The 27555-nt window shown below is 34.1% G+C and overlaps 3 long non-coding RNA genes across 3 annotated transcripts; 1 reads left to right on the top strand and 2 right to left on the bottom strand.

Moving 5' to 3' along the window:
* Positions 1 to 5399: 5399 nt before the first annotated feature.
* Positions 5400 to 18068, bottom strand: LOC127864745 (uncharacterized). Its single transcript, XR_008042265.1, has 5 exons — positions 17925 to 18068; positions 7734 to 7906; positions 6739 to 6854; positions 6330 to 6535; positions 5400 to 6101 (listed from the first exon to the last, which is right to left on the bottom strand). It is a non-coding gene; the product is annotated as an uncharacterized LOC127864745 (long non-coding RNA).
* A 2703-nt stretch (positions 18069 to 20771) lies between these two features.
* LOC127864743 (uncharacterized) lies at positions 20772 to 22636 on the bottom strand. Its single transcript, XR_008042262.1, has 3 exons — positions 22555 to 22636; positions 21972 to 22094; positions 20772 to 21100 (listed from the first exon to the last, which is right to left on the bottom strand). It is a non-coding gene; the product is annotated as an uncharacterized LOC127864743 (long non-coding RNA).
* Positions 22637 to 23429: 793 nt separating this feature from the next.
* LOC127864757 (uncharacterized) lies at positions 23430 to 26194 on the top strand. Its single transcript, XR_008042277.1, has 2 exons — positions 23430 to 23560; positions 25472 to 26194. It is a non-coding gene; the product is annotated as an uncharacterized LOC127864757 (long non-coding RNA).
* The last annotated feature ends 1361 nt before the right edge of the window (positions 26195 to 27555 follow it).

The raw sequence follows: 27555 nt of genomic DNA, 5'->3' as shown, positions 1-27555 counted from the left end.
ATTTATTTATTAAATTTCAACAATGTAAACATCCACCAGAGTATGTCAGTTTCAATTTTTAATTCTTAATGACGTATCGACGAAAGCAGTGACGTCACACAGACATGTATAGTTGTCGACGAAAGAAACGTGGCCGTTCATGTTGTGAACAAATTAAACTTTTAAACAATTGTTTATTTATGTAAAGGGATAATATTAACTATAGAATATTGGTTTTTAATTGAAGAAGTTAATTCGAAACTAATCTTATTCGGTTTTGTAAACCGGAAGTACGCAAATAATTTAGACGGGTTATCTTTTTTAAGATTTTGTTAACAACATCTAGAGCAATTTTCAATTTGCAATGCATTATGGGAAACAGGAAGTGTCACACAGGGAGGCAAACAGACGTATTTTGAACATAGAAAGTCATAATACAATAACATAGAGTACGATTCGCTTCTTAATAATTACTGCCATGCCGTATTATTTCACGAGGAATGCATCTACGTGTCATATAGCGTTTGTCGAAGTGCCTATGTGCTCCAGCGCTCTATGATTTTCCATCGCGAAAATAGGTGACGGCAGAAATTATTTGACTTGTATTCCTATAAGGTAATGTCTCTTTGTATTTCAGAAAAGTGATACAAATAAACGGTCAACGCCCGCTTTGCGGGCTTTTGCCCGTATTAAAAATTACTCCTATAAATATGAGGTCGATTTACATCGACCTCATATCGTTTAACGTTTTTTTGCAATAGCATCGTTCCGACATGAATTCATGTCGGAAGCTTTAATGGCATCAAATTCATAATATGATTATAGGTGCTACCTAATTTACGGGCAAAAGCTTTTAAAGTTTTTTTTGATAACCATGTATTTTTAATAAATACATGGACATGATTGTGTTCAAAATATTATAATTGTTGCAATAATTTAGTAATGCATCCAAAAAAATCAATCTTAAAACGTGATACATGTTCCAAGCTTAAAGATCTAGCATCTTATTTTTATTTTTTTTTCTAGCCACAGAATTTATAGCTGGTTCGGTGTCTGTGGTTTAGTGGATGGGGTGTCTGCTAACTGACTTAGTCACTGGGAGGTTTCTGTATTGAACCCTTTAGTGGGAGCATTCTTTAGATAACCCTAAAGACATACTATGGCGTACCATTTGGGTTGAGTCAAGAAGACCTACAAGTTAAAAAGAGAAATGTACGGCAAAGTACAATAATTGTACGTCGACATAAATATAAAATACACTTCAAAGTATATATTTGTACGTCAAAGTACAATTTGTACTTCGACATACATGTTTGTACTTCTACGTACACATTTTCTGAACAGCCAATCAAAACACTAGTCTCTTGAGCCGCTTTTCCTTCAGATTTATTCATAATAAATGTTTAAAATCTCTTTTTTAATTGAGGAAAAAATGAATAAAAATATCAGAATGGCAAAAAAACAACAAATAGAAGTTTTAAGTATTTAATGCATTGAAATAGATTATATATAAATTTGAAGAAGATTCATTTGTTACCTTTTTAAAATTAAAATTATTCAGCATATTGTGAGTATTTATTGATCATGCGGGGCGGAGTATCACGACCGTCCAGCGCATTACTGTGTAGGAAATTCCCAACGGTAACCAAACAGTTACAAAGCATTAACGGGATAAATAATGTATTATAACCTCCCCGTTGGTCGTATTTTGTGATGACCATAACTTGCATAAGTCAGAGGTTAATTCCGCCACGCCAGGTCAATAAATACGCACAATATCTATGAGTTAGCAGTCGATAGTCGCATAATTTGGTATTAATTATAATAATAATTATGTTTAATAAATACGCACAATATCTATGAGTAAGCGGTCGATAGTCGCATAATTCAGTATAAATAATAATAATAATAATAATGTTCAATGTCAAATATCTCTAAAAGCAACAGACGTAAGGTGTCTTCTGATTGGCTAACACTCAAGGGTCGGTGAAAATTGTACGTCGAAGTACATTTCTTGTTCTACCTAGTACTTCTTGTAGACTTTCGACGTATTTACGGCTGTACGGCCCTTATCTGGAGCTCTGTCTATAGTCACAATTTGAATGCAAATATTAGAATGCATCATGTTATATCATCCATATTTTTTTATTTAAACATTCAAATAACACATAACACAGTACATATATAAAAAGGTATGTGGTATTGTGTGGAGATACCAAACACTTTACATCATTTATTTGCACATAAAATAATAGTTACAAAATAAGTAAAACTAAAACACTGTCATCAACCTACATTTCAAGAATATTAACGTATATGAAATTACAAAGTGGTGTTATTGTATTACCTTTTACAAAATAAACATTGCTGGTTTTGTATTAGCCTTAAAACATTTATCATGGATTGACAAGTAACAACCAATTTATTAATTACACAATAGAATGGAAACCATATTAATTGCATTATGCATTTACTAAACCAGCTATTTGCTACTGTTTAGAATTACACTATCTTACTAAAAATGATCACAGGTACTTAGTGCTTTTACATACTTGTGGTAAGTTTTGTATTACTAGTTTGACAACTATCGGCAGACACTTGTCGATATACAGACAAAATTTGCATGGGAACTTTCATATTTTTTCAGCATAATTGCCTTCAAATTGTTAATTTAACAACCCTTTGACATTGTTTGCACATCTGATCTTATTATACCATAGATGATTTTTGTTTATAGATAGACATATATAGACTTTTCAAAGTTCTATAAAAGTTCACACATGTTCCATCCAAGTAAACCAACAGAACCAATAAAAATCACCACAGATAATAACAGATGTGTATAGCTTGGAAATTATGATAGTTCAGGAATCCCTCCTTTGTTGATTTCTGTAAACCAAAACTTGTCAGTTTTGCTGGATAGATAGGCTTGTATGAAGCCCAGCTCTTGCCTTCGCAGAACAGCTTCTAAAAAAAGGAAAACCAACAAATATCTTAAAATTTGATCAATAACGCAGACAATTTATAAGTGTCTTGTTTTTTGTTGATTTCGAATCTGGCAGATTTTTTACGTAAGATTGTTGTACGAAAATCCAATGGTATTGGATTTTGTGGTTTGAGGCCTTAACTAATTATAGTGATATGTAACCTTTCGGGATATCGGTAAAGTGCGAGCAGACGAGGTGTAAATACGTTAAAAATTAAAGCTAAAAGACTAAAAAGTTAGATCGGAATATCTTTAAATTTTGAAAATAAATGTGTTTCTCGTGGATAACAATGACAACTTACCAGAATATTGCTCATGATCACAAGTAAAAACTTCTTTCTGAGAGCAAATGGAAAATGCGTCACAAATTCTGACAAATAAACAGTAGGGTGTCGTTATTGAAATACCGCGAGAATACTGGAAGAATAGAGATGCCAGCTATAATGTTTAAAACAAATATTTTTTTAACAAGCGTTTGTGATTTGTCAGGATAATAATAACAATAAGATATCCAAAAGATCAAAGCAAATAAATTCGACAGAAATCTGAGATTCGACAATATATTAAAGACGGGTTATGTTCACCTAAATTGTGTTTGGTAAAGACTGTCACTATATGTAGTGAACCAGTCTTTGGCTTATACCCACTGAAGAAGAGCATTCAGGGGAGATAATTGAGTAATGACTTAATTTTGGAACGGTTGCGAAGAAAAAAAAATGCGAGAATATTTAGTGTGATTCGCTACACAATTATGATGTCATTGATATAACAGGGTTTTTTTTGGCCCGATTTTATAGCCAAAATACGACTATGTTCCCAATCCCAAAAAATATACTTTTTTCCCAAAATGTGGCAAAAAATTCCCAATTTCCAAAAAAAAAAAAAATATTTTTTTTATATTTTTTTTTATAGATTTTTTAGAAAGAAGTAAAGAAGTGTTTTATGCGTATTTTATCTCAATTTTAATTCAATTACAACTAACAAAGTATTTTATGATTTTGTTCTTTTAATTTTAATGATTATAAAGTGTTATATCAAATTTAGTATTTCCCTAATAAGTGGACTTTTCGTTTGGAAAATATGGCTAATGAATTAATTTTCCCAATTTCATGAAAATGCCGATAAAATTCCCAATCCCAAAGCCATGGGCTATCTTCCCAAAAAGTGGAGAAAAAAAACCTGTATAACTTTTCCTGAGGTATGCATTTACATGTGATTTAGCATATGTCAAAGTGTTTTTGATTTGTTCAAGGCCATAAATAGCATCGCGAAAATAAATGTCGCGAGGCAATTTTTTTTGAGACGTATCCATATGTGGTATTCTTATGTAATTTTAAGTCTAAATTCCCATATGTATGAACGGTCAACGCCCGCTTCACGGGCTTTTGCCCGTACTAGTGGGTTGATTCGGTACACAAATACGCGTTGAATTGACTGACGGCTTCGTATACGTTTAATTTATGTTTGAGGTTATTTTACACTAAATCAAACGCCAATGCTGCCATAGAGACCCATATAGTTGCAATAATTCAACTATCAGCTTTATAACCCAATGGGTTGCTGATAGTTGCAATGCGCTCTCTCTTGGCCATGGGTGCAAAATGTTATCAACAATGCAAGGGTTAAGGAACACTGAAACTGCAAGATCTTATCAAAGTTTACCTGTCTAAAGGTCACAATATACTAAATAGTTTCCCTATAATTCAATGTAAAAGCGACAACGTTGAGCGAAAATAAATTCAACATTTTGAACATAGAGACCCCCATAACCATACCTTTTCTTAAAGGCCATTCTAAGCGGAATCGATTTATGCCATAAAAAAGATATATCATGTTCAAACCAAAAAGGAACTTGACGCTAATCAAAATCGACTGTTTTTGCAACTGTTTTTCGGCCGTTTCTTAGTGGAATGTAACCTTTTTCAGTGCAAGGCTTTACTTAAGTCTCCAAGTTCATCATATTTCAGGGATTCGGTGGTGAACACCTATTTATGCCCTACCATTATCTCCGAAAGATAAAACCCGAACAATAGTTTAAGAAGTAAAACATGCCTTCGAGTCAACTATGATATTTTTTTAGAGAGTACAGCCCTACATGAAACGAGTATTTAGTATATTGTAACCTAAACCACAAACTCATGCGAATGGTACCATTTAAGCAAGCAATAATTGCTTTTTATTGACTTCGTCTTTCTTTCGTACTTTTTATCAACCATATTGGATCAGTTCGCAATTTCCCGAATTAAAGTGTCGCTGTTGGCTAGCGCATTACACCAATTGTTTGCACAACGGATGAACATCAACTCTGCTAGGTGCTATGGGTCCGTATTCACCGACGTTTTGGTGAAAGTCTAAATTATAAACACAAACTTAAGAAAATAAATCAATCGAAATAACATTTAACCCATAATAATGGTCACAAAACGATCACATCAACATTAGAAAACTTTACTTCATCAATGAAAATAGCATGTTAAAATGAATACATCTACATTGAACATTGAAACAAGTCTAACACGTCAAATGAAAAATATGCTACCATATTAATTGGTTCTTGTCCCAACGCTGTGTATCCCCAATGACAAAGTACTTTGGCAATTATAATTATAAATATCAACAATGTCATGCACAAATGTTACTACCTGCCAGTAAACAGTGAAATAAGCACTACTAGTACTATTCAGTGTAAGTGTTAATTATAGACATACATTTACTAGAAAAAATCAATCGAAATAATGCTAAACCCATGATAATGGTCACAAAACAATCAACATAAAGAGAACTTCATAATAGTTTGTCCGGACACGCTCCAAAACATGTACAGCTTCGTGAGCATCTGTTACAACAAATACACAACTGGCAAACACACACTTCACATGTGTCATCTTGACAACCATCGCCTTGGGCAGGAATAGGATTCATGTCTTTAGTTCTTAGCACCTTCAGAACGGTACGTCTGACGCATTCCGTCCCATTCACCATGGTCTTCATAGCGTCATGGCAATCCGTTATGGACCGCGGGTACGCGAAAACTAGAGCAAGAGCGGGATCTCCATCGCTACCGGCTCTGCCAGTAAGACAGGATAGAGCGCGGTGCGCCCCAGTGGACCACGAGCCACACGTCCGGAATGTCGATCTACCATCACAGAAAATAAATGTCATTGTTGAGTATCAGGATTTACCTTTTTTTTAAATAAAAATACATACTCATGTTTTAACTTCGTACGATATACAAGTTTAATTTATATGGTATGAACGTGATTGAGCAAAATTGAATAAGAGAAACTTTATTAACTAAGTAAATAATAGTTTTATTGAGAAAAAAATGTCGAAGTGAGTTATAATCATTGTGAAAGTAACTTACTCCAAGCCCAAAGGCGACTGTTGCCACAACAACGCTAACTCTTCCGGCCCGGAAATCATTTAGAAATCCTCTCCTTCGTGGCGTCCGTTGTTGAAGATGTAAACATTTCAACAACGCGGTTGTAGCTACGGTGCTCCCCGTCGTAAGACGTGTCACCGAGTTGAATAACCAACCATGACCACACTTGATATACACACCTGTACGACCTGAAATCGCAAAAGGAAGATCTTTTTGACATACATGTAATATAAGATTTTTTTTTATAGGAACACAGACATAGAAAAGCATAGTACAGTGTAGTTTACCCAATTACAAAGATCTTCACACTATTGTACATCATACATAAATTTTAAACAAACAAGCCAACATTCTGATTAAAACAGAATTGAATTGAATTAAAATTACACACTTGCAGAATATTATAGTCTTGACCAGTGTGGGTGTTGTCTGAAACTGTTGCAGCAACCACACCAGCTCTTCCTCAGCGTGATCAGTCGATTTCTAACCGCCAGTCGAATATTCGGTCTGAAGATTTTATCATACAAATAGTATCATAATTATAATAGATATAGCGTTGTATTTAATTATCTGGGTACACTTTTACTAATTTAACTACTAACGCAAATATCTGACGTACACAGGGAGTTTAATTAAATTGTATGTTATTTATTTTTCAAAGATTACTACCAATTATTATCAAACTATTAGTTAATTAAGAAGCATGGATTGTATTATAAATATGCGCACCCGATCAGAAAACGTAAGTAGCTTCTTTAAATAGTTCCCAGATAATTTTAGGAATTGCCTTTCCACTAACATAGTGACTTTCACCACCAGGGGATTAGGATGGAGTGACGAAGAATATACAGAAAACCAATCTTAGGACATGTATTGCAAAATTTCGTTAACTTGAACACAAAATCTTAATTAGTCTTAAATAGTGCATGACAATTTTAAAGGCATGAGTTAAAAGCACACATGGAAGGCGACATGAAAAAAAATGCCGGAGGTGAAATGGAAGTGTTTTTTTTAAGCAACTTTCTTTTAAAAGCGTTCTCTTAGTCGCGAGAAGGGCACGCTAGGCGCGGGAAATGTTAACTGTCAAGTGAACATGACTCAGATCACAGCGCACGATTGGCTGACCCGTTACACAAAATTGGGCAACCTATTGGCACAATTCCCCCCGATTGGCTGACCCGTTATGCAAAATGAGTCAACCAAAGGGCACAATTCCTATCCGCGTTGCGTTTTTACATAACTTAGAACCAATTGCGATTCATAAAACCGTTTATTAGTGGATACAGTTTTATTTATACGACGTTTGCTGTTAATTGTAATTATATAAAACTTACTGCTAAGCATTTAATATTTGCTACGAGGATTGTGGTATTTTGTCTCATTTACCTGTCGGGTAATACGCCGACGGATAACGCATCGTCGGACAACAGCAGACCTTGTTGTATATTCTGCTGTACCTTCTCTGTTGCTGTAGCAGTAACTGCAAGCAAGGGTACATCAGTTCTGTCAGGCTGCGCAGTTCCCCAATTTGTCGGAACTCTGGTCGGAAATCTTCGCCCCTAATAATGTTATACTGTAAATAAGTACAATTTATTTTTGTTTTGTTAAGTAGAATTCATGGAGTAATGGTACGGTAAACAAAGTTGACTTTTTTTCAACAGATGTTGACCGAATATCCGAATATTCGTTCGGAAGGATGACCAAATATTCGAATACTGAAATCGGTATTCGTTGCCATCCCTAATAAAAATATAAACAAACAAGCACATTTGTTAAATTGATACCACACGCCACATGCTTGCAACGCCAAATTCTGTAAACAACAACTGCTTTAGATTCATACATGATACACTTAAATAAAGGTTCAATCAAATCCAAAAAGCAGTCAAAATACCAATATTATAAACATGTATTTTTATGTAAAAAGTGGCCATAACTCCATTATAGACCAATTGTTTGAGTGACAATTTGACCTTTACCATCCTCTTATCAATATGTACACTCATTCCAAGTTTAAATGAAATCTGCACAAGCAGTTCCAAGATTACTCTCCAGACACAATAGTGTGATTATTTTCAAGTAAAAAGGCCATTACTCTGTTATTTGCAAATGAATTGCAACAGCATTTTACACACATCATTATATTATGATATATACACTTATATCAAGTTTCCGTTCAAGCAATTCTGAGATATTGTTCCGGATGGACAATGCTAAAACTATATCCGTCCACCTATGGCGGTGGATAATAACAAAAAGAAAAGAGAAGCTATTTCTTAAATTTTTTATTTATTATTATATCTTACAACAAAACAGTACTGCAAGAATGTTAAGCGAACAAACTATAATAATAACATATTAGATCAACACCATGTATAAGAGAATATGCATAATTTAAAACCCAAACATAATAAAATATAACATTTAACTGCATCATGATTCAAGATGTGAAGATATTGATACTTTATTGCATTATTATGTAAATCATAACAAAATAATCATTTATATACAAAATGAAATCCAAATGTACTGTTTTATCATTATTAAATTATAAATCTTATTGAAACTTCATCTTGTCATTATAAAGGCTACAGTATATGTGTGAATTAAAGTCAATTGTGGTCAAAAACTAGAAAACCTAGTAATGTCTTCAACAATTGGTAACCAATTTTTAGCTCGACTATAATATATAAAATATATATAGTGGAGCTATCCTACTCACCCCGGCGTCGGCGTGAGCGTCTGCGTGAGTGTCTGCGTTAGCGTTATAGCGTCTGCGTTAGTGTGCAAATGTGAAAGTTTTCGTACTACCCCAAATATTTTCTTTGTCCCTTGACTTATTGCTTTCATATTTTGCATACTTGTTTACCAACATGACCCCAACCTATTAATAATAGCAGACAACTCTATCAAGCATTTTGTAAAAATTATGGCCCCTTTTCCACTTAGAATATGCAGCAAATGTTAAAGTTTTCGTACTACCCCATTTATTTTCATTGTCCCTTGACATATTGCTTTCATATTTTGCATACTTGTTAAACAACATCACCCCAACCTATAAACAAGAGCAGACAACTCTATCAAGCATTTTGTCATAATTATTGCCCCTTTTATACTTAGAATGCATATTATTGATAAAACTATATTAAAGTTTGCGTACTACCCCAAATATTTCCTATATCCTTTGACATATTGCTTTTATATGTTGCATACTTGTTTACCAACATAACCACAACCTATAAACAAGAGCAGACCACTGTTTCAAGCATTTTGACATAATTATGGCCCCTTTTACTTTTAGATAATTGAACATTTTGCTTAAATTACCATAAGTTCTTTATTTATTATCACATTTTATTATTACTTTGACAAAACAACACTTACCTGAATACCACAATGGATTCCACCCAAACAAGATCCCACGCCCCTACCCAGAATCCCTTCCCCCCCCAACCTACCCCCCCCCAAATTTTTATTTTTTATGTTTTTTTTTAAACATCATCTAATAAATTTCCACACCTCACATTATACCCCCCCCCTCTCACCTTCACCCCCTCTACCCCCCCCCCCCCTGATTTTTTTTGAAAGATTGTCTAATAAATGACCACACCCCACATTATACCCCCTCTCAACCCTCCGCCCCCCCCCCCCCCCCCCAAAAAAAAAAAAAAAAAAATTTTTCCTTTTTTTATTTTTGAAAGATCGTCTAATAAATTAATGAATATGGACAATTTCCCCATGATGGGTTACGTTATACTGTCAAGCACTCGAATAATGGAGCGCGCTGTCCTCTGACAGCTCTTGTTCAAATCTTATTTAATCGAGCTATACAAACATTTGAAAAAAAACAAGACTCAACACAATAAGAGTTGGAACATTTTTTATCCTATGATTCATGATTTCAACGTAGTGTTTGGTATTTAATAAAGAATATAAATACAATGTAGATACAGGTATGAATTTTTGCAAAAACCTGCTTATCTTTTAGGTGCACTTTTTGCTCTAACAGGTGATCTACTTAGTACATGTATGTAGTGAACAAAATGGATTTCTTTACAAATAATTTTACTTACAAAAATCAGATTCATTATCTCATTCATTTTTGTTTTTGTATATTCACAGTTGATGTACTGGAGACAGAATGGTCAGCCAGTGAAAGATGTTCTGTTGGTATTGAGAATAAATGGAATTCTAGCCAGACACAGGACATCTACTTACCTGTCCATGTGGAAGTGAGTGTAGTTGTTATAGTTTCTGTTGAGCAGCAGAATTAATAATTGAACTTAAATCAGATCCTGGAAATCTACTGACAAGATCCAGTGTCTAGGTGACATTGACTGGTTGGAATAGTAGTCTAGTGAGTAGTGGTAACAGAACTAAATCAAGACACTAGACATGTACGGACCTCCATCATGTCTTGGTGGAAGTGACTGCGGCTGGAATAGTTGTCAAGTGAGCAGCAGGAATTGAACTCAAGTCAGCAACTGGACCTGTACTTACCTCCAACTTGTTGAGGTGGAAGTGACTGCGGCTGGGATAGTTGTCAAGTCAAGAATTACCAGCCAAGTCTTGGCAGGTAAGATAAACTATATTTCAATAACAGCCACAGCCTCAGTGGCATGCAGCCGAATCACAAATTGCATGCTTAACTATGGTTTAAGTTCTTAGGTATGGGATATTGTGATCCGTCATTGTCTGCTGTCAAATGTGTGTTGCCTGTCATTTCAAGTACCACTTTTGGCTTTTGACATCTTCCTTTAAACCATAGGAAAATTTGGACATGTCTTTGCAGTCCTTACCCAATTGAGGAGAAATCCCTATTTGATACTGTGTGTTGAAAATTTGTGTTGAACATTGAAGTTTAACACAATTATTTATTAATTCCAGATAAAAGTAAGTTGTTCTAAGCAATTCATTATCAAGCCTGTTATTTATCACCAGTATTAATGTGGTCAAATTATTTTGAATGAGTATTTCATAAATTCCATATATTTACCTCAAACATCATGTTTATGACTTTAGTTCATGTCTAAAAGTATATTCAGTATGTATTTCAGTTTAATAAAGACATTAAGAACTTTTACAATTCCATGAAGTGAAATTAAGTAAGAATTCCTGGACAAACAGAGAAGTGTGGTAAAAAATTTAATTTTGAGTTATCTCCCTTGGACTGGCATTACTCGTATATGTCACTTCCATTTCCAAATGTAGCATGATCCAACAAGGGAGGTCACATTTTGGTTGTTTACAAAAAGTGGTTCTTTATTACTTCACTTTACATGAGTCTAACTAACTTTTAAGAGCTCTTTTCTAGTTGGATTAAACAGTCTGAAATCACCCACACCAGAAAGTCGAAACACTTATCTGACAGAATATTCAATTTCATGCTGCATGCAAGCTATTTACATCACAAAAATTGTGAACCAAAAAGATTGGAATATTTGTTTTCACTGTTATAGACAGTGTTCCTGATTGAAATCAACGTGCTATTGCTTGAAAATCATTTATTTATTGGTATACACAAGAAATGTCATTATGTGGTAGAATATTTGCAGAAATAAGAATTTTAAAAACATTTTGTGCCTGTCAACATTTTCCGATTGGTTTCGGAAGTTGCCGATCGTATTTATATACACTGTATTGATAGACATAGGCCAAAGGACAGAATATCCTTCATATTTCAAGTGTGTCGGCCTTGATATTGTCACTTTACTAAATGAGAAGCAAAATCATACATGTATCAACCCGTTATAGTCAGTAACATTAAAATATTTGGGTGCAGTCATTTGTTTTTTGTAAACCGCGACATGCTGTTTTTCAGAAAAATGATGATCGGTAATTTTCGTAACCATAGGACATTTCACATCACATAAATCTTTTCAACAGATCTTCGTAAGCAAAAAAAAAAAATTATTCTTTATCAATCAAACAAAATTCAAAGGTTATTTTTTAACCTAGCTGTTTATTGACAAATTGGATATCTTAAAACGTAATGAAACACACAAGAGCTTTAACCCTTTGCATGCTGGGAAATTTGTCGTCTGCTAAAATGTCGTCTGCTGAATTTCTAAAATTAGCACTTTCTTTGATTTTTTTCAAAGAATACTATCATAATAGCAAACAGTTTGGATCCTGATGAGACGCCACACTCTGTGGTGTCTCATCTGGATCCAAACTGTTTGCAAAGGCCTTTAAAATTCAGTTCCCGCACTGAAAGGGTTAACACCTTACTGGTCAGGCCTGTAATGATTCAGTCTTTCTCTTTCAAGCTGGCATAAAGGCTTTAGAGCAATTTATGCCTCAAACAGACACTTATTGTTATGGCCCCATAATTTTTTTTTTAATATTTACATATTTTTCACATTTTGACATTTAAAGCAACATGCCTCTTCGGTAAGCTCTTGATTCATTAATATCATCCTTTTAATCAGTGACATTTTAATATCTTAGCAACCATTATGAAATTTGTCACCTGTTTATTGTTAATGGCCGTACCATGTTGTCGACACCAAGGGTTTCAAATAACCAGTGCTCAATGTCATTAAAATGCACTTTTGTGTCATACGGAATACATTAGTGCGCTTGCTGGTGATATATTTGTCAATATTACACCTCAGAGATATTGGTCCTTCTATATCTATATGACCGGTTTCAGTCTGTAAAATGCGATCGAAAAACCTTAGAGCATATGGACCGGTCACTATTTTTTTGTATATGGACCTTCGGGGTTACACACCGCTATATGTGCACTGTGTTGACGCGTCATTGAACAGCATTGACACTATTTCAGCTTTAACAAGAGTACAAAAAAAAACTTAATTTAGAATAAACGACACGCTAACCTCAATGCCAACGTTAACGTTAATACAATGTTTAAAACAATAAAGTCGAAACGATATTCACTTCCATTTTCTATTCTTCCATCCCTTTATCGAAACTCATTTTAAATCACACTATTTTATTGTATTCCTATCGAAGTTTACATAATGTATGATAAACACACAATCCAAAATACGTTTTGCATTCGTTTGATGCCTTAAACAAATAACTAATTGTTAACAAAATAGCACGTCCGACATGTCCTAAACATCCAGAGCATTTAGCTCCAACTGGAATGTTTCGTCAAAGAAACTACGTCACACAATTTACGTCATCGTTTGCGCATTCAGTTGCATGAAAAATAAAACTACGGAAAGCCGGTTTAACACTGTACAGTGATACAGGGGATACTCTTCGGTGTAATATAAGAAATAGTAAACTCCACTTCGGTCCCAATGGCATTATAGTGACCAGCCAGACAGCCAAAAACTGTATATGGACCTCAGCCTACGGCTTCGGTCCATATAGGGTTTGTGGCTGCCTGGCTGGTCACTATAATGCCATAGGGACCTCAGTGGGATTTACTATTTCTTAAATATCACACCTTCTGAATTCTTATTCAGTCCCATTATCAATCGTCCTATTAGAGCATGTTTCCGATAGTTTCTTGTGGTGAAAAATGATAAATCAAAATATCAAATTAAGCAGGATAAATTAGTTACATTCAAAAGGTCTTCATCTCTCTACAAAGTTTTATATTACTGAACCATAATTCAAACTTTTGAAGAACTTCAAGCTGACAAGGATGCTCAGCTTACAACTATCAATTAAAAACCTATTGCATCAAAAGCCAAAAGCTTAATTAAAAAAAGAAAAGAAATGTATATAGTTCTGTTATAAAAGTAGTTGATAAGAACAATAATTTGTCACCAGAAGTAGTCTTGGAATTGAAGCATGTAAGAAATTTGTTGATATGTGTTCATACAAAAATGATGACACTTCAATAGAATTTTTGTTTTCTGTTAACCGTTTCCCCCATAAGAAGCAAAGTGAAAATGGATTTTGCAAACAGCATTAAACCAGAACAGCCTGCGAGTAACTCGCAGTCTGTTCAGGTTTTATGCTGTTTGCTGTTCATTAACTAAGGGTTGGAAATGTAGCCTTTAAGAAACTTGAATCTAGTAAGAAAGGTCTTCAATTAAATTTAACTTTCTATGGGACTACAAATGCGTCAAAATACGTATCTAAATGGTAAAGGGGCACTTTTTCAACTCATCTATAATTTAAAGTTGTGTCCACACATAGCGAGCTGTTATGAATGCACCAACAGTACTGCTGAACAAATAGAATCATCAATTTGTCTTACTCTAGAAACTATAAAGTTCTGAAATCTGAGCTCGAAAGTCCATATTGCTACAATACGGGTTATGCATAAAGAACAACCTCTCATAACTTTTCATAAAATTAAACTTTGCTGAGATTGTTTATAATTGACATCTTACTATCCACAATTCAAACAAATACATCAACATGTGTTTAATAGATAATACCAATTTGTTACTTAATAGTCTTATAGTTTCTGCCCACAAGTCAGCTGGTGATGCTGCTTTACTATAAATCAAGTAAGCATAGTCTATTGTATCAAATGTTGTAGTATATTTTCAGTCACACAAAGTATTTTTCAGCATAGCTGTCTAATCCAGCTTTACATCTTAGCTGACCTTTGTAAGCTAGGTAACAATCAACTTGAATATAAAATTCCAGAGTACTTTTAACCCTTTGCATGCTGGGAAATTTGTCCACGTTCTGTGGCGTCTCATCTGGATTCAACCTGTTTGCAAAGGCCTTCAAAATTCGGTTCCAGCACTGAAAGAGTTAAGTAGTACCTGAGCCAACAAGGACCAATCAAGGGCAAGTTCTCTGTCCACGGAGCAAATCTTTTTCTACTTTTTGTTTTGTGAAATTATTCATACTGTTGATGTCTTTTTGGATTTTCAAATTATTTTAAGGGAGGAATACCAAAACCAACAACAACAAAATAATAGTTAGGTCGTACTATGTATAAGTACCAACTTCCCATGTAGTACTTACAGCAATACCAAGAAGTAACATCTTGTATCTAAATCAGTTTCCTGAAAATAAGATAGCTGTGATCTATAGATAGCTTGTGAATGGGAGAGATGGGGAAATGAACAGTTATTATCTCATGAAGCCAATTAACAATAGCGTGTTATGAGCTAACAGGAGGATAAATTGGGTAATCACTTGGCAGAAATGGAATGGGGAGAATACCTCCAATTTGGAGAAATAGGCAAATTATCATTCTGGTAGAAATGGCTTATTATCATTCTGTTAATAAATGGGAGCTAATCTCTGTTTGCTGTGTAACCTAATTAGACAACCCTGTTAGAGACCGGTTGGAATGGTAATAATGCTATTAGTCAGGTGTAACTTGCATTTTTTCCTCAGAATCATTCATCATTCTCATCAAAGGTACTGTTGCCCAATTGTCACTGGTAATGGGTGTTGGTTGGGTATGATATGGTTTGCACAAAAAACAACATAAAACTAACTAAAAATGGTCTATATTGTTTCAACGTGATTTCCCTTTTAAAAGTATAATTTAAGTTGCTAGAACTATTAACCCATTTATGCCTAGCGTCTAGAAAAAAAGACCTTGGCAAACAGCGTAGACCCAGATGAGACGCCACATGATGGCATCATCATGGGGCGTCTCATCAGGGTCTGCCCTGTTTGCTTAAAGGAATTTCTCTAAGAAATATTCTAAATATAGAAATAAATATACTAGACATCCCTAATTTTGGAAATAAATTGATCCAATTTAGAAGGATGGGAGAGTCCACTAGGCATAAATGGGTTAAACAAGCTTAATAATATCATGGTTGATACTGTGTCTGCTCAACAATCTGAAGGTTTCCACACATTGGAAAGATCTTCTCTATGTAAACCACCCTCGAAGAAAAAGGAAATTAAGGCATTTGCATAAGGTGTCATCCCAGATCAGCCTGTGCAGTCTGCAAAGGCAAATCAGGGACAACACTTTCCGCCATAACTGGCTTATTGCAAAGAAGATACTTAATTCAAACGTAAATAATATAAAGGTAAAGTGTCGTCCCTGATTAGCCTTTGTGGACTGTGCAATGAGGCTAATCTGGAACGACACTTTACAAACATGTGTTAAGCCCAGATTTCGTAGAATGTGTCTCATTTATACCACTTACTTATCCTCTTATCCTACCAAGGATTAAGCATTTTTGAAAAATAAAGCAAACAATTAATCTCAAGAAACTCAGGAGAGAAATTTGTGTTCTTATCCAATTCTTTAATAACATAACACCAAATATAAATATTTTTTATTTCGTTTATGAGCTTTTGGCTTTCGATGCATTAGAGTTGAAATAAATAGTTATATAAGCTAAGCTTCTTTATCAAGTTTCCTAATAGTTAAAAAAACGACTGCTGAAACGCTGATCTTACACTGGGATTAGATTGAAGAAAAGTGCACCGAGAATGAACATTTAGATAGCACATGTTTAAGGGACTTCCTAATATACATAAGACAAATGTATTTAAAGTACAACTAGTGTATTATTTGAGTAACCCCATGTTCTTCGCTTCTCCTTCTGCTCCTATGTTTGTCACATAATCAATATACAATATAATTGACTAACATCAGCCCCATATACATCTCACATACACAAATGTAGTTTTTTCAAGTGCGTTTTGTTAGTAGGCATTTTCTTAAATGACTTTATGTTCAGGTACACAAAGTCAAGAACAATTAGAATTATATACTAACATACAAATGCATCAAATCATGCTTATGACATAATGCTAATGTCAACATAATAACAAGCTTTCTTTTTTCAATACGCTATTATAACCAATTAGATTGGGGTTACAAAGACTAAAAGCCAATTTTATGACTTGGTATGCATTTAATTGATAAATGTAAAGGTCTCTAGGGAAAACCTGACTTCATGCATGTGGGTAAAATAATTGTCATAGATCAGACTGTGAAGTTTACACAGGTTAATTTGGAACAACACTTTCCACCTATACTAAATTTTCATTTAGAAACAAGATGTGTTAGTGAAACACTATGTCCCCCCATATATTTGACCTTTGACCTTGAAGGATGACCTTGACCTGTCACCACTCAAAATGTGCAGCTCCATGAGATACACATGTATGCTAAATATCAAGTTGCTATATTCAATATTGCAAAAGTTATGGCCAATGTTAAAGTTTGATGCAAACAAACCAACAGACAGACATGGAAAAAACAATATGTTTCCATGATAGACTCGGAAACATGAAAACATCAATTTGATGAAAAAAATCCATAAAAGCCGAAAGTTTCATCCTTGATTAAGATAAGCAGACAGGACAGGCTAACCTGGAACTAAAATTGAGTCGTGTTCTGAGAAAACTTGGCATAATGCATGTGCGCAAAGTGTCGTCCCAGATTAGCCTGTGCAGTCCGCAGGGACGACACTTTCCGCTTTTATGGTATTTTTAGTTTCAAGGAAGTCCCTCCTTACTGAAAAACAAGATTAGGTGGAAAGTGTTGTCCCTGATTAGCCTGTGCGGTCTGCACAGTCTTAGATTTGGGGCGACACTTTACTCACATGCATTATGCCCAGATTTCTCAGAACACGACTCAATTTATCACATGCATTTAGTCTGCTTATCAATTTAGTAACATTTGTTTCACATGTAATACAATACTCTTACTAAAGGCAGAAGGGTCAACCATAGACCCCTAACCCCTTAAATCCCTTGAAATTCCTTTGATGCCCACTTTGGTATCTATCTGTTCAATGACTGTTAATGCATTAATTACATCCATTTGTGATCAAGTAATCCTATACCACAATAATCTACAGAACTGTCAATACTACTAACACCTCTGTCAACAAAATAATCAGGCCCTGATTAGATTCCAGATACTGATGGTTTGAACCATGATAAGAAAATCATAAAATTATTTACAAATACATGTGGGAAGATATGATTCAGTGCATCCTTTCAGATTGCAGGTAAGATTCTGCATTGCACTCACTAAATTTTCACATCTTTCAATATTCATTTGAGCCTTGAAATGGGAAAATGGGGCTTAATGCACTTTCGTAAAGTAAAACTGTCGTCCCAGATTAGCCTGTGCATTCAATCAGGGACGACACTTTCTGCCTTGAGTGGATTATCCATAAGAAGCAACTTCCTTTAAACAAATAATACCATAAAATGTGCATGTTTTGTCCCTGATTAGCCTGTGCGGACTCATTAACAGGCTATAAATCTGAGGCAATGCGTTACACATGTACATTAAGCCCTATTTTCCCAAAGCACAGCTTATTTATTTCTGATTTTTTTTTATATAGTTTTTCATATATGCAAAATGACATTGAGCATGGGATACTAATTTCAGTCTCCACACATGCAAGCCACATGATTTCTTATACAACAAGAACTGCAACTCCATATCTTCAAGAACATTTTCATACTGGAAAAGGGCTACGGGCAAAGGGCATTAACTCCATAAAACAATGCTTCTATTGCACAGAACTCTTCCTTAAAACTAGTTGAACCATGTATGAAGTTTGAAGTTGGTAACTTAACCCATTTATGGCTAGCGTCTACAAAAAAGGACTTGGCAAACATTGTAGACCCAGATGAGACGCTGCATGATGCGGCATCTCATCTGGGTCTGCGCTGTTTGCTTAAAGACAATTCTGTAAGATATATTCTAAATAAAAAAAAAATGCTAGACATCCCTAATTTTGAAAATAAATTGATCCAATGTTGAAGGATGGGAGAGTCCACTAGGCATAAATGGGTTAAATACATTCAAAATTATGCCCCAGACTAAAGTAAACAAGACACACTTGTGGTCAGACAAAGAGACCAGTTGATTAACCCATTTATGCCTAGTTGACTCTCCCATCCTTCTAAATTGGATCAATTTATTGCCAAAATTAGGGATGTCTAGTATATTTATTTCTATATTTAAAATATTTCTCACAGAAATGCCTTTAAGCAAACAGCGCAGACCCAGATGAGACGCCGCATTATGCGGCGTCTCGTCTGGGTTTACCCTGTTTGCCAAGGCCTTTTTTCTAGACGCTAGGCATTATGGGTTAAAGAATATCCCTGATATGTGTGGTAAATGTTATTAACATCCCCTTGCATATTACATAAAACCATCCATGGCCTTAAATAAAGGTCGACTATTATCAATATGGCAAATAAACAGTTTTTTGTTACAAAGGAAATTGTTATTCACTGGCTAGATCGTTAATAGATTTTAAAATAGTATTCAATACTGGTAAAATGTATGCCGAAAAAATATGCTTGCACTTAAAAAATAAATTTTGGCTTGATGTTTTGAAAAAGTATATATTGTATATTGAAAAGCTGCTAATATTGAATTGTGATGATATTCTGGATATGCCTCTTTTTTATAATCATAATTTTAAAATTAGCAATAGCTATATCTATATCAAATGTCTATATGAAAGAGGTATTCCCTTTGTGAGAGACATAATGGTAGAAAGAAACTGCTTTATTTCCAAAGAATCTTTGGATACACAAGTTGGAACAAACGTAAACTTTTTTATTGTACAAAGGATTAATAAACATAATAAAGAAATACATTGACAATTTTGAAGACCTGCCAAATTTTGACAAAAACACTCAAGGACCTATATTACCAACTTACATAAAAAAATAGTAGCCAGCCCTAAAGAAGAGAAACATATTTATAAAACATTAGATTAAAAACAATGACATTCCAGCTTGTGATACTAACTGGAATTCAACATTTTTAAATATTGAATGGAAAAAAGTACATGCGCTTGTATTCAATATAACTAAAGAAACTTATATCAGATGGCTCCAGTTTAGAATAGTCCACAGAATATTGGGGACAAAATCCCTTATGTTCAAAATGACAATTGTGGCTAATAATGTATGTACATTCTGTAATTTGGAAGTTGAAAATATAATGCACTTGTTCTGGTACTGTCCACATACCCAGGAAGTTATTAAATTTGTTATTGATATTGTTCGTAGAAGTAGACCAAGCATACATATTTACATTACATGTCAGGATCTAGTACTTGGAATTATTAATCCAAAAATGAATGATTTAAATATAGTATGCCTAGAGCTTAAACGGTATATCTTTTATTGTCAAAGAAAAAAACCAGAATTCCTTCAAACTACGGACTTGTTATCAGTACCCCTGCGAAGATTGTTAGAACTGTTCTATAACATTTCTAGAATTGTACTGGAACTAATGACTAGAAGTGTTCTGGAATCATCCTTAAAATGCTCTAGAACGATTTAGAACAGTTGTTGAACGTTAAATGAGAATAATTTCTAGAACAATTTGTTCTGAAACAGTTCTGAAGGTTTGTTCTAGAACAATTCTTGAACTAGCGTTCTAGAACTATTCCAGAATTTTTATTGAATAAATTTCCAGAACTGTTATAGAATTGTTCTAGAAATTTTTCTCATTTAACGTTCAACAACTGTTCTAGAACAATTCTTGAACTGTCGTTCTAGAACTATTCCAGAATTTTTCTTGAATAAATTTCCAGAACTGTTATAGAATTGTTCTAGAATTTTTTTCTCATTTAACGTTCAACAACTGTTCCAGAATAATTCTAGAACATTTTCAGTATGATTACAGAACAGTTCTAGCCGGTGTGTTCCAGTACAATTCTAGAAATGTTTAGAACAGTTTCGAAGGGTTGCTTCAAATAAGTCTGGAACAAATGTTCTAAAACAGTTCTGAAAATGTCCGTAAACAGTTCTTTTCAATCTCTTCGGAGGCATCTGATGGGATCAGGCTCTTCTGTGTACAAGCAACTTGTCACGAGGCTCTGTAGGTGTTTGAGCACTTTGCTCTGAAATCATTTAGATAACAAATGTAGTCACATCTTAAACTAAACAAGAAGTCTAAATGATCCAGCTGGACAGTATTACAAATATAGACATAACGTCTTTTTATTTAGTCAATATTGAGTGTACTTATTATCAAAGTATTCAAACAAATAATTACACATTTGATCACAACATTAGTATTTTCAAATTGAGAATGCTTCAATACAGCAAACCTTGTAAGTAAACTGGTGATGGATAACACAATTTGACATTCAGCACCAACTTAAAAACGAACGCAATATATTCAAGACACTGTTGCAGGTTTTTATGATTTGAACGCATTAAATACTGGATTTTATATATTTCTAAGGGATTAAAGCGGGTATATACGATCTTGTAAAATATTTATTTATTAATATAAAATGTGTAAAAACTTATTATACATAGATTTCAATATAAACTAAAATAAAAGTTAAGAAGAACATGTGTCGAAAAATGCTAAATAAGCCAGATATTTAATTCTGAAATCGAAAAAGGCTGTACAGCCGAATTCGCAAGCATGTATATCATGCAAGTACGATGTGAATCTAAATTTAGTTTAACGGTTCATTTGAAATTCCTGCAGCGATATCGATTCATACGACACACGAACACTTACTAAAAAGACGAATGCATCGGTTATTGTAGGAAAATAATTACGAATTATCTTCGTCACAATCGGCTCGGGGCTCTAATTTGTATTTGCTGTATTTTATGAAATTCGTCTTAAATGTATCATTTTTCTTGCATATTGTGTGTTATTATGACATATTTGTATCAATATTTTACAATTCAGCACATATAAAAATCGTATATACCCGCTTTAAAATAAAAAGTATTAGACAACCAACATACTACTGAGATTTTGCTTTGCAGCATTGTTCGTCAGGTCAATATCTTCGGAGGCATCTGATGGGTTCATGCTCCTCTTTACAGGCAACTTATCACGAGGCTCTGTTGGTGTTTGATCACTGAACTCTAAAATCATTCATGAAATGTGTTGAAAACCAAACTTGAGCATTGTGTCATGCGATCATGAATACTTTGTTTTAGACCATCAAATTTCACATTTGGAAATTCTGGCTAGACTGAGTAGTTACTCATACAAACAATTAGCTAATGTTATCGAACGTTTGTTCATCAGATTTTTTTTTCAAATAAATTCACTCACCCCTGGCTAGTGAGTGAGTGTGAAATTGGATAACTGTGAACAATGTGTTCATGTTTCATTTATAACAGGGAAAAAATCATATATCTATAGGCAGTGTTGACCAACTGATAAAAAAAATACTTATAATAACACTTATTCAATGGAGGCAAATTGAATTTCTTGAGTCTCATTTAAGTGTCAAACTCACATTCATAAATATTAAAGCCTGTAATTTTGGACTGCCTGCCTGTCACTGAACTGTGAACATGCCTTGAAAATAATACCTACCTTGAGTTTTTTTCCTATCTTAAGTTGCCTCGAAAGCATGCTTAGGCGGTCGCTTTGCTTCCTTCAAGAGAAACCTCGTCATCTGTAATCAACAGTATATACAAATTTTAATATTATTATTATGACAATATATTTATTTACAAGATTATTTTTCGTTATCCGAAAATATGATTGCCCGAACCTGTACTATTTACAACAAATTGTTTAACAATGATCAGGAAGACCCCTTAACTTTAATATTGATTTATTTCAATACTTTGTGTTTTTTATCAATACACAGTGTTATAAACAGTAAGTGAAATATACTTGCTCTACGGCGATTGAAATATGGACATTTTTAGGGGACATTGTTAACCGAGACACCGCCTCGTCAAATAGGTCCGCGTTGAGCGAACTGAAATATCATTTTGCGGTATTCTCCGACAGGAATTTATTAACATTAGTGACGAGGCGGGCTTAACGCTTTCAGTCATAAAAAGTGTTCGCCCCATTCAAGAACCTTTTAGATTGGTACCAAAAAGTTTGGCTATCAAACGAATTTACTTACGATGGATTTCACTGATCACCGCATCGTATGTTTGTTTTTGGTAAGTGGCTTTGATGAGATCTCCCTCCTGGTAGTGAGCAACATCTATTTTGGGTGCGACTACATTTTGTGGTTCGATAAAGCTCATACACGATTGAACAAGAAAATAACGTCTGCCATTTAAAAAAAGCGCGCTTATATGCACCCGACTGTTTTTCGTTAATGCTGCTCCGCTGACAGTCTACGTAAATAAAATAAAAACCAGTCAGCTCTGTTTTGTGAATTTTGGCCAATGAAATTATCTCTTACATTTGGGGTTAGGCTGGGTAGATTTTCAGAGACCCGTATAATGCGGTGCTGAAATAAGCTTTGGAATTTAATTTTCCAACTTAAAATTAATCCCTCCTTACTAAATTCATATCTTCATGTTAAGTTAAACGACACATCGAAAGGAAAACCATCTTCATGTATCGGAAAATGGTAAGTACCAGTGCTTGATATGTGATAAAGAATAATCAACCAGACAGAGAGTTCTTACGATGCTGTCCGGTAATCTTGCGCAGTTAAGGGTCAATTGTTTTAAAAACATGTTCTTTTATAAATTGGCAACATAATATCTAAATTTACTATGAAAATTATAAGTTCATGTGCTTATTAACACAAAAATATCTGATTAATTCAGTGAAGAATTGTCCGATTTGATTTCAAAACAAACATGACTCACCTCATTTTCAAACTATCACAGTGTCCGGTAATCTTGCGCACTTTTTATAATGACCTCGTTTAGGCAAAATTGTAGACATATGGTGTCCAATTATTGACAAAAAACATTCCAGAAAAATATTTTAAAAATCAGTTTGCAAAACCATTGAAATTAAATGTGGATTTCTAGTGCAGTTTTTGTTCACTACAAATCAAAAAATATATAATCACTAATAATAGTGGACAATTACAACAATGTAATAAAAAAGTACCGGTATGCGTGAAAAAAAAACATAACAGGTTTGATACCACGATCATGCTTCCATAGTGTACAGAAAATATCAAAACTAGGCCATTGCGCATGCGGAGATCATACCAAATTGGTTTGACAGAATGGCGGGAAATGATGACTATGTCGTCTGATGCGATATATTTTCATGGCAAAAAATACCATAACTGATCGGATATTGTGCAATGGAATGCTTAATTACACATTGGATTTATGAATTCTTAATTTAAAGTATGAAAACGCTAAAGACTGCAGGGAATTTGTGATTCATTTTGAAGTTTTCGTAAGAAGGCCAGTGTTTACCATGTATAGGGATGACGCAACCAGTGTTTAAATGTAATGATCGAATTTAATTTTGCATGGAATACGTAACTTTTAAATCCGTTAATTCTTTAATATGTGAAATTCCATCTTTCATCACTAAAGAAAACCATTCGTCGTCTGCGAGATTCGCAAATGCGAAGTGCGCAAGATTACCGGACGCGCAAGATTACCGGACTTAACTATACACTTCGAAACACGGGTTAAGTAAGTAAACGTGTATTGTGGGTCGAACACTATTCTTAATACAGCTGTTATTACAATTCATAAATGGTCCATTTGCTGAAGGGCGAGTATAAGGCAAATGGACGCATTTTTTTTTCTGTTTTATAACTGGTTATCATTTTTTTAAACCACATAAACACCAATGCTTATTTTTTTGAAGATTACACTGCAAGTTAGGCAAGTGATTTCAGTATTTAACAATGCTCAATGTTTACATTGAAAGTCTCATTGCACGCAACTTCAGGCTGGGATTATAGACCTTTGATGCTCACTAAAATAACTTCTTGAGGCCCGGGAATAGTTTATTATGAGACTTTAATCTATCGATGACTACAAGAAGACGAGACTTGGCAAAACATTAAATAATCTAAAAATTTGTGAAATTAACATTAATAACATGCAAAAGTAAAATGACATTGGTCACCTTTACACCCATGTATTCTGGAATGCCTGACTGAATAAGGTTAATTACTGAAATTTTAACTTAAGAAAAGCATATTTCTAAAACATCATTACTGAAGAAAACACTTGGTTTACATAAAACGAAAAAAACAAGTGTTATTTTGTCCGAATTATGTTGCCTTCCAGAAGTAGTTACACACTTGGTAGTGTGGCTCACACATGAGGTAGAATGGCCGTGGTAACTACTTGGGAGGCAAAACAACTAGGGGAAAGGAAACTACTTGGGAGCAAAACAACCTGATACTGTACAGAATTTAATTTTGTTTGAACATGTTGATTTTTGTAAACCACAATCATTTGCTTGTGAATTAAGTTTCTGTAATTATAAACCTGTTAATGAGTTAAAGAGTTTATATTTGTTCAAAATATACATTCATATGTCTTTTTTCCAGGTCCACTGAAGCATGTGAAGAAACTGTATTTTGATGATGAAACACTTCCAGTGCCACGTTCTACACACTATTGGAGACAGATTTAATGTAGAAAACTACACAAATATCTGAATAATGTTATGAAAAAGATGGATGAAATCCACCCATTACAGTTACCAGAAGCTCCTGTAGTTAGTCACCTAATTCCAGTTTAGTTCTCTGAGATTCTTGTGATGGTGAATGTTGAGGAACTCTGTGAAGTCCTAGTGTTTTAATTGACACAAGATTACATGCAAATTCAGAAGACACTAAGTATGCAGAATTCCGAACAGATACAGTAAAAAAAAAAATAAATAATGTGTAATTTGGTGACAAATTATAGTCAGTTATATACATGTATATGTATGTGTGTAGCAGAAGATTTTGTAAGGACTTAAAGGAGAAGTACTTTTTGGTATTTCAGGGATAATTTTCTCCAGTTCTCCATAAAAGCTTATGTTTGGATACTCATTAGGAGTGCCTCGTAACGTTGTTTCTAGTGAGTACCCACATAATGTTTTAAGATTAGAAATAATACAAAGTATCCCAGACCTATCAACAAACACTCCTCCTTAACATTAGTCCTCTGTTTGTGTATGATATATATATATATCTCATGATATGACAGCAATATCTTGCAGACACCACAGCAAGCAAAGTTTCAATGTGAAAATTGTTTTGAAATATAATTTGAAAGAAGTCAAATTATCATTGTCTGAACTAGTTTATTTTAAATATGTAGAACAATTGTAGGACAATTGTAGACTTTGGTTCTAGACCTGTTCTATATGTGTTCTTATTCCCCACTAGAATGTTTGTAGAACTTACTGGTTCTTAAAGAGTTCTAAATGTGTTCTATAACTACAGTTTAGAACATTTTTAGAAATTTCTTGAACTTATTTTGTTCTAGAAATGTTCTAAAAATGTTCTTGTATATTATTGGAACAGTTTCAGAACTAAGCCTTGTAACACAAATGTCTGGAATTATTCTAGAAAACAGTTCTGGAACAATTCCAGAACATAAGTTCTAGAACGCGAATATGGAACATTCTAGAACTGTTCTTAATGTTCTAGAACAGTTCCAGAACCGTTCCAATTTCTAGAACAAATCTTCGCAGGGGTATGAAACAAACTTGTGAAATTTACAGAAATACAATTAGATCAGAAGAAGAATTAAAAATATGGTCTCTGGTTAAAATATTTACTGACATCTCATATAATGACATAACCAATCATAACTCATAATATAAATAATGCTTATAACATATTTATTTGTTGTCATTTTTGTAAACTCTGAATTATCAGTTTTCCGTATACAATGCAATTCAGCACTTTCTGTTTTATTCTCATATGTGCAATATTTTATGTTAATTGATATACATACTTATATTCAACATTAATTTAGTTTGTATTGTATAATGTGATATGAATGTATGTTGAATGTACTACAGTTATATTAATTATATTACATTTATGTACCCATCAAAATGCTGTACATGAAATACTTTGTGTTATGTTTTTTGTATGCCCCCCTTCGAAGAGAAGGGGGTATATTGTTTTGCACATGTCGGTAGGTCGGTAGGTCCGTCCACCAAATGGTTTCCGGATGATAACTCAAGAACGCTTATGCCTAGGATCATGAAACTTCAAAGGTACATTGCTCATGACTGGCAGATGACCCCTATTGATTTTGAGGTCACTAGGTCAAAGGTCAAGGTCACAGTGACTCCAAATAGTAAAACGGTTTCCGGATGATAACTCAAGAACGCTTACACCTAGGATCATGAAACTTCATAGGTACATTGAACATGACTCGCAGATAACCCCTATTGATTTTCAGGTCACTAGGTCAAAGGTCAAGGTCACAGTGACTCGAAACAGAAAAATGGTTTCCGGATGATAACTCAAGAACGCTAACGCCTAGGATCATGAAACTTCATAGGTACATTGATCATGACTGGCAAATGACCCCTATTGATGTTCAGTTCACTAGGTCAAAGGTCAAGGTCACAGTGACAAAAAACATATTCACACAATGGCTGCCACTACAACTGACAGCCCATATG

The sequence above is a fragment of the Dreissena polymorpha genome, chromosome 1 (assembly GCF_020536995.1).
Source record: "Dreissena polymorpha isolate Duluth1 chromosome 1, UMN_Dpol_1.0, whole genome shotgun sequence".
NCBI classification, from domain to species: Eukaryota; Metazoa; Mollusca; class Bivalvia; order Myida; family Dreissenidae; genus Dreissena; species Dreissena polymorpha.
The sequence above is the reverse complement of the archived record's forward strand: the minus strand, read 5'-3'. Positions and strand labels throughout refer to the sequence as shown.